Source organism: Streptopelia decaocto (genome assembly GCF_964273445.1).
Source record: "Streptopelia decaocto genome assembly, chromosome: 7".
In the NCBI taxonomy this organism is placed as follows: Eukaryota; Metazoa; Chordata; class Aves; order Columbiformes; family Columbidae; genus Streptopelia; species Streptopelia decaocto.
The window spans coordinates 26,865,201-26,872,714 of record NC_138661.1 but is presented as its reverse complement, the minus strand read 5'-3'; positions in this window follow the sequence as shown (position 1 = coordinate 26,872,714).

Sequence of the window (7,514 nt, the reverse complement as noted above, 5' to 3'; positions counted from 1 at the left end):
TATTCCAGCTGTATAAATAATGCTTTACAAACTCCCTTCATGTAGCCTGAAAGCTCTGCATCCTTTCCTGGCATGGACTGCTCAAGTCATTCTTAGAGAAAAAGTAGATTGGGACAACTGCCAGCTGTGACTATGATCATAAAACCTATTGCCTCAAGCACTCACAAGACTGGGGAAATTTTAGGACTGCTATTTAGCAGCTTCAGCAACCAGTGAAAAATCTGTGTCCCAAGAAGAGATTTCAGCCAAAAAGTGAAGCTGTTGGGAGCTGTGGATTTAACCTTGCTTTTTCTCTCAGCCTGAGGAGAGAACTGGACCTAGGGGAAATACCCTGATCACCAGAGTAGGGTACAAAAAGCAGGTGAGTACATGCCTTTGTTTTTAATAAAATAAATGGCTAACACTCAGTTTCACACAAAATCAGTCTCCTAGATACGCACTTCAGATGCTCTGAGCACAGCTGCTGTTTCAGGTTTCTCAAAAGGCATGGCTGGGATGCACCCAGTTTCTCAGTACGAACAAGGGAAGTGGGTATGAGGTGAGTGTTCTGCTGCTGAGCACTTGTGGACATGTGTGGAAAGAGATGATTAAGTAGTGAGAATTTTAACTGGTAGTATCTCTAGCCTATGGGACTAAGTTTCAGCTTTGAAGATTTTAATATGACGGGTGCTGAGACTGTTATAAATATATGCCCTAAGGTTATTTCTATAATGATAGACATTGAAGGGTTCACGTTGACATTATTCTCAGACATTTTGAGCCCCATGAGACAATATTTCCTGTTTGCATCATGTATCTACAGGCTGTTTGGTGGAAACCTAAGCTGTATGAGCATAGCAGTAAGATTTACCCGAAGTTTCCTTGTAGGACGCTGTTGTGAATCATTTGGCAGCCTTGTCTCTTCTAGGCAAGCTTCCATATATAAACAGTAAAAAAAGTAAGGAGGTACAGAAAGAGTCAGAAGCAAAGAATGGCGAATTTCCCCATTCCTGGTGTGAGTATACAAGTATCTTGTGATGTGAATTTCTGAGAAAGTGTAGAAAGACGTGGCATAGTGAGTCATGTCAGAGTGAGCTTCACACCCTGAAGCATGGCGGAGTCTCCAGTACTGAAGTAGATGGCTGGTGATCTTGTTCAAGTATTCACAATTCACAACTCACAAAATTTGTGGGTCCAAGATTGAAGGTGCCTATAAAACTGACCCCAGCACAGGCATGACTGGAGTGTATTATCTAAAGTTACAAATTGACGCCAGAGCTAAAATCAGGTGTTAGGATTTCCAGCTTCCTCCATCTGTAGCCCAGATCACTGTACCTTACCTCTCTAAAAAGCTGGATAAAAACATAAAGTTCAGTGCTGCACTCAGTGTTTAAGAAAAAGCAAATAACAATGAAAAATGAGGAATAAATGATGTGCAAATTGTTAAGAGCCATTTATATACATACTATTAGCAAAGGATTGCATGCATCGATGAATCAGCGGTTTTAATCAGATGAAAATACTTTTGAGCACAGTTCCAGTGTGATGAATATGCTAGAGTTGTAGATCACCAGGAAGAAGATTAATATTCTGTGTATAATTATACACATTTATTCTCAATTCTTTTTTTGAAGACAAACAGCAAATAGGATTTAAAGCAACAGTCATTGACTTTGCATGAGCACACAGAAAATGTACAAGGAAGCATGCGACTGCCTGCCACCCACCTGCCAGCTTCCAGCATCTTTCTAGAAGACAACATCTACCAGGTTTCCTATCTACTCCCATTTTGGTTTTCTGATCCTGGTCTCATGGCCCCACTCAACATTCTTTTTCCATCCTTTTACAGAAGTGCAGTGCTGGATAGTTACCCCTTGCTGGCAGTGGTCTTACACGTATTACTGTAGCTGTGTGGGGACCCTTGACAATGGAGGTTTCTGTGAGTCTATTTGTAATGAGGCCTGCACTGGATTAATATGTTGAATATTTCATTTGCAGCCCTTCTGAGAGTATGCCTGTGTTGAGAGTCTTAGTTGCTTTCCTCTTTCTTCAGTGGGCAACACTGTACTTTCCTCTTGTACATAACTACAAACTGTCCATCATTAGCCTTGCTTGAAGCACCTCTCAGCATTTTCCCTGGCTCTCCTGCACACCAGCTTCTCAGAACAGGCAGTGATCTCTGCACAGATGTAGCTGTTTTCAAATGTGTAGTCTCTTCCATCCAGTTTCCATTTTGAAAGAAACATATGAGCCTCCTACAGGTATGGGAAGTTGTGTTGTCCCTATCTCAGCTGTTTGACACCATTAAGATTAAACATTTGTGCTGTGTTGTTTTGCATAATAGCACAGGACTTCTAAGGTAGAGTGTGAAGTTTGGGCTGAGCTCATGGTTTTGTAGGAAAGGGTGTTCCTAGGCTTCTGTAGACCATCCAGATACACATAATACTCTGCAGGTTGGGTGCTCTGAGGTTCCCCACTTGCTAACAGTTGAAGAGCTCAAAGTTGCACCCTGAGGGACCGTTAGTGGCTAGGCAGCATAGACAGTGAGTGAATACACCCCCTGGGATGCTGATGCAAGATAACATAGATGTAATTGTTTCTGCATCTGTGGGTCAATGGTCATTAATTTGCATTCATTGACTGTTTGATACTGTCAAAGGTCTACAACATAGCAATCTCAATAATGTTAGAACAGCAGCCAGTCCTGTTTCAAAGAACTAATTGGATGACTAATCCTAAACATCAATTAGCACAACCAGGTCCTTAGTGATGATTTTTGAAGCATTATTGTTAATTTTCTTGTTGGATTTTTTATAGCTGTCATCTGTTGCTATCAGACAGTGTTAATGTGATACACAGTGTGCTTTCTTTGTATGAGCAAAATGAGAAAAACGTTTCCATACTGCACACTGATAGCCACTAATTACCTTTGTTGGGGAGAACCCCTTTCCGTGTTGAAGAAGTATTTAAATACATGAAGTGGCAGAAAATCATGTTACATAAAACTGCAATAAACTCCACAATGTCTAATAAAAGACCTGGCTTTTGTTGGAGCCGTACAGGTCACTGGACTGTAGTTGTTTCATAGAATCATGGAATCATAGAATGTCCTGAGATGGAAGGGAAACACAAGGATCATTGAGTCCAACTCCTGCCACAGTGCATCCTTGCTTGACAGTCATCCAGATGACAAACTGAGGAACTTTTTCAGAGAACAGCCCAAATCCCTGTGACATTAGAGGTACAACAGGAATGGGGTGCACACCAGTTCCCAGTTCAGGATCACTCTTTCCTTGCTGTTTGCTGAAGAATATAAATACACTAGATGCCTGCTGCAACTGTAGTGGGAGATCAAGATAGCTCATCCACAAAGCGTTCCTATTGATGGCAGCATTTTTTTGGAAGGGAAAATTGATCCAAGCTGTCAGCTGTGCTGGAATGGCTAGACTGCATCTAAGTCATTTGAGGCCAGTTCAGATATCTCGCCCTGTGCTGCAGCTCAAACACAAAGCAGTCCCTATGCAAGGAAAGCACACTTTAATGAAACAGTTGTGGGATTTTGTTATTGCAGAAGGGCATTAAGACAGTTTGCTTTATACATTAGAAGAAATAAGGACAAGTATAGATAAAGGAAAATAACTTCTCCATGCACAGGGTCTTTTTGCTCTTGCAGTACGACAGGGCTGTAAAGTGGCCATGAAAACAATAGCTGAAATCACTTTAGATACCCCAAAACTTCTACACAAGCCACCCTGAGACAAGACAAGCTGCAGATCTTGCCAGCTGCCTGCAAGGGCACAGAGGGACTGTTGCCTGCACAGCAGCAGCCCCCACGGTGGAGCTCAGCCTGCTCATTCATGGCTGTGGCTGCCTCCTCAGGTGGTCACAACCTGGAATACGGGTCACAAGCATCTGCAGATATTCAAATGTAGCCATTGGTGCCCAGAAGTGGCAGCGTCTGAATGCTCATGGGTACTCAACATTAAGTAAATTGATAGTTTCCCTTTACTTTTTGCTGGTAATGGTCTACTTTATAGAAAATACACCTGCATGTGGCACTCTTGTTAGTACTTCCTGCAGTGAGACAAAGAAAGGAGAGTGAGCTGCCCAGGTTCACTATAACAAATTCGTGGTTCAGAAGGGTCTGCACAGCCTCCATCCCTAGGTACCTGTAGTTTGGACAAATGAAGGGGTTGATATACTTTTCTATTGTCACCTACTTAATTATCAGAATTAATAAAAATGTTTTAGGGATTTTTTTTTTTTTACTCTCTCCCTCCAATACCTTTTAATCTGCTATCTGGAGCAATGACTATGCCAAGCATTCACCTTACACCTAGGCCTAGAGAAAGTTTTATGAAGACAGATAGAAAAATCTGGGATTCATTGCCTGACAGAAGAAATTAATAAAAGGGGACAGGTTAGAATATGTAAGATACTGAGAGGCAGAGAAGACTGAGGAGGAACTTCTGTTCTCTCAGGCTATCTTTAAACTGCAAGACCTGGGAATACTCCTCCATCCTTTAATCCAGGTGTGGGATGTAAGTAGAAGCAAACCTCTCAGGTGGAGACATGCCACCTTTGTCTGTCCTCTTTGGCCTCTGTTGGTTTCCGTGGAAAACAAAGCTTAGTGTGAAGAGCAGCAGTGCTGGTAGCATAGTCTGGTCGGGTTCCTACACCAACCACAAAGCAGCAGGATCCTGATGCTTTGGGGTTTTTTTATACATATACATGCATAGAAAGAGAGAACCTGCCAGCATCTGCTTATCTGCTCACATTTTTTCTCTTGCCTCAGATGTTGCCTCAAAACCAAGAGTGATATCAAGGAATAATTCTATTTTAAGACTGTGATCATCTGTTTCTCACCATCTATTATTATTATTACATCATCTAATGCTTGTCTGAGCATATGTAGTGTTTTTCTAGCACTTCTATGTAGTGCCCCACCTTAAACAGGAGGAATGGGAAGTGCCTCTATCCAAATTAACTTGTAGGTGAAGACACCTTCCTGGAACATGAGAGGTGCACCTACCAACTTGCACACACCAAAGCGAGATGTTCAGCCCTAGTGTCCCACATGGCCCAGTGAGCACTCACACTGCTAGACTGCTTGGTTGTGTGAAAGAGCAATTAAGAGCTTAATTCAGTGTGAGGGTTTTGAGATGAAACAGTTTCCTTCTGATCTGTCAGATCAGAAATAGGTGCCTAAGCACTGGAGAACAGGGTCATTCTGTACTGGCTAGTTTGGGCATCTCTCTCTTACCATTTGTTACGAAGCTCATTTTGAGGTGAGTTTAACCTAAAATGTGCTTAAAAGCTTGGCAATGCAATAGCTACATATCTGTGGTTTTAGCTTCTAAGCCAAAATCCTCCTTTTTCGTTGCCTAAATATGCTTGGTGCCTCTGAAAATCAGGTCACGTACTATCTTCTTCTATATGAATATGGCATCTGCAGCCTTTACCAACAACAAGTTTCTATTTTCTTCCATTTCATTGATAAAGATATTGAATAGCACTGAACTAAGAATAGATCTTTGTGGAACCCCATTATATAATGATGCCCTCTGTGCAATTACTTTTTAGCTGTTTCAGCCTTTGCATGCCAGTTAAAATATGCTACACAGATTTAATGTTGTGTCACTTTTAACCAGAAGGTCAGAACACAAGGTAAAATATCCCAGCTAAGTTATATTAAGCAACTTCCTTTAGCAACAGAACTTTTTTATTTCATCAAAAGATGTAATCAGTTCTATCACTAATTTTCCATGAGAACTCATTCACTGAAACGGATTATCCTACTGTTTTTATAAACATACTGATTAGGTCCCATTCTATTCTATATCCCAGTATTTTATCTGGAATGAATATAAGGTTACTAGATTTTTGCTTATTTTGATAATGTTGTTTAGGCATTTTTTAAAAATGTCAGTGTGTTAGATGTTTTCCAGACCACTGAAACAGTTTTAAAGTATTTTTAAAAGATTATTCCATGAGCAGTAGAAGGAATGAAACATTATTTTCTTCGGAGTTGTATCTTCCACCCACTCACTACTGTCATCCCAGCTCTCTCCATGTCTTCTAAATCTTACCCAACACAGTTCTGCCATGTCACCCCCTCCATATCTCTAGCTCTCTTCCATCACATCTCCTAGTTCACCACACCACTGCTGTGCAGTCCTTCCAGTGCCTTTGATCTCTGATACCATTGTCCCTGTCCCCAGCTCCCATCTCCTGTATGTCCAGCACAACAAAATCTCCATGCTCTCTATATTCTTCTTTCCATGTTCTCTACCTCTGTATTTTGCCCTGCCAGCTGGGGAAGGGCCAGCACATCTGGCACAGGTGTGCTGGCAAGTATATTTCTGATCACGGAGCAAGCTGGCTGCTCCTACGTGTGATAGACAATGAATTCTCCTCTGTGGCATGAGTAGTCTTTCCATTCTACCCAGACAGTATTTTTTTTCCAATTAAATGTGGAGGAAATTAATTTTCTTTGCTACTTGTATGCCTCTGCTAAATGTGACTGCAACTAACCCAAAGGGTGGAAATTATTTGAGGGTGGGGGAAAAGAGTGGGGAAAGAAAAGAGAACTAATGGCCAGCTGAAGGAGCAGCTGTGCAAACTACATTATTTGTTAAGCCACAGACATAAATCAACTTTAGAATGCTTCTTTGGCCAATTACTTTAAAATTCTGGGGTGCATATTATGCCACCCTTCAGATCTGAAAATTATTTAATGTCAGTGTTTACTGTAAACATTCCCTATCACTGGGAAAATAGGAGGTGCTTTTTCATCACTGAGGTACCACTCAGTTTCTTTCTAGTTACCAAGGAGAATAATTTATGTCATGCATTGATATAAATTAATAATATGTTTTTTACAATAATGGGTCTAATATAAACTTGAAAATTGACAGAGAACTGTAGCAGATATAGTTCATAACACAACTCTGAGATTAAGAGGGTCGGTATTAGTTCAGAGGCTTTTGCTGTAGACCTGTAAAAAGCACAAGCTGTAACTTGTGCTGCCGAATAATGCTCTTGTTAACTTGACTCATGTGAAACCCCTTCAGTTTGCCTGTATTGTGCCCTGCACTGCCCCAGACTAGGAAAGTGCACTTCACTTAATATACATATAAAAATACTAAACAAAATAAATTCTTCAGCAAGAGCTTGAAGCAGTATCTGTGCTACAATCACATATCACATTAACATTTGATGTTATTACTGCTTCGCAGGTGCAACAATCCTTAGCCCTTGCCCCTGTGGGAGAGCGGTGGTTGACTTCTATTTCTTTTTTTAACTGTTTACATTTTTACTTCAATCATAGTTTGTCTTATCTCTCCCTCTGCAGGAGGGCAATCATCAGTGAGATTTGCCGCGAATACATTGTGGCTGATGTATCTAATGGAACCTGCACTTATAGCCAGACCTGTCGATAACCCTAGCACCATTACAGTAGATAGCTTTTCACAAGATTGGCTTCTTCTTGCAAAGATTATTCAGTACCATATGCGCAAACAACAGCAGCCATT